This window comes from Octopus sinensis, unplaced genomic scaffold (genome assembly GCF_006345805.1).
Source record: "Octopus sinensis unplaced genomic scaffold, ASM634580v1 Contig18131, whole genome shotgun sequence".
NCBI lineage: Eukaryota > Metazoa > Mollusca > Cephalopoda > Octopoda > Octopodidae > Octopus > Octopus sinensis.
The window spans coordinates 8,510-10,000 of record NW_021835570.1 but is presented as its reverse complement, the minus strand read 5'-3'; the positions used below and the strand labels follow the sequence as shown (position 1 = coordinate 10,000).

At 46.7% G+C, this 1,491-nt stretch overlaps 1 protein-coding gene across 1 annotated transcript in view; it reads left to right on the top strand.

The window, feature by feature from the left end:
- The window catches only part of LOC115231306 (fibrous sheath CABYR-binding protein), a gene marked incomplete at its 5' end in the record, with an annotated part of 5,223 nt that extends 4,273 nt beyond the window's left edge, over positions 1-950 (top strand). Inside the window, one exon of the mRNA XM_029801362.2 lies at positions 1-950. This exon is cut by the window's left edge and continues 297 nt beyond it.
- Positions 951-1,491: the final 541 nt, after the last annotated feature.

Genomic DNA, 1,491 nt, shown 5'->3' with positions numbered 1-1,491 from the left:
TTTGTCCTACTCTTGTATCCCTTCATATTGTCATACATCAGTGTCTCCAACACTGTCCCATTTTTATGTCCCCTTAAACTTTTCCTCTAATGTCTCCATATACTGATCCCACGCAGCCTTCTCTATCCCTTTAGTGTCCCCAAAATTGTCCTACAGTTCTCCTCCTCTACTGTCCTTTTCCCATGTCTCCCAATATTGATTCTTTAGTGTCACTGGATACTGTCCCTTTAGAAGTCCCTAGTACAATAAATATTTCCCTTTATTCTCCCCCAATACTGTCCCTCAAGCATTCTCGATACTGTGGCACATCAATGTCATATTTCTAGTGTCCCCCAGAGCTGTACACCTTCAGTGTCCCCTAATGCTGTCTCACATCAGTTTTTCACAACACTGTCCCTTTAGTGTCTTCTTTCAGTGTTCCCCACCAGCGTCCACCTAACTCTGTTTCCCTCTAATGTCCCCTTCAAGTGTACCCACTAATGTCTCCTATTCTTTCTCCTTCTACTGTCTCTCTACACTGTCACTCTACTGTACCCTCCCAATCCCTAACATGGTCCCTTTCAGTGTACTCCCTCCAATATCATGGCCCCCAAAATTTCGCTCCCTCATCTCCTTATATCTCTCAACACTGGCCTCTTTTTAGCAGCCCCGTCTAGTGTACACATCTGGTATCTCTCCAAATCTGTTCCCCTCTAGTGTCCCTTACTCCTTCAGTGTCCCACAAATTCTGTCCTCTTCAAGCATTCCCACCACTGTCCCATTCGTGTACCCTCTTTGATATTCTGTCCCCGGTGTCATCAAACAGCCACCAAAACTGTCTACGCTCGGGTGTCTCCCAGCATCGTCTCCCAATTCCGGTCTCCTCGTTCACAAAAAAAAAAGGTGTCTACTTTATGCCACAATCCTCTCTTATAATTTACAGAACAATAAAATATTTCATATATTTTACATTCACTGTCTCTGTTGTTCTTGTTGCTGTTAGTGTGTGTGTGTGAGTGGACATATACATATATATATATATATATATATCATCTATCATCGTTTAACGTCCGTTCTCCATGCTATCATGGTTGGACGGTTCGACCGGGGATCTGGGAAGCAGAAGGCTGCACCAGGCTCCAGTCTTATCTGGCAATGTTTCTACAGACTGGATGCCCTTCCTAACGCCAACCACTCCGTGAGTGTAGTGGGTGCTCTTTACGTGCCACCTGCACAGGTGAGGCTGGCAACAGCCACGGTCGGATTGGTGCATTTTACGTGCCACCGGCACTTATATATATATAGATTGTGCCGGTGGCATGTAAAAAGCACCATCCGAACGTGGCCGATGCCAGCGCCGCCTTGACTGGCTTCTGTGCCAGACTCCCCTGGCACCTGTGTCGGTGGCACATAAAAAGCACCCACTACACTCACGGAGTGGTTGGTGTTAGGAAGGGCATCCAGCTGTAGAAACACTGCCAGATCAGACTGGAGCCTTGTGCAGACTCCTGG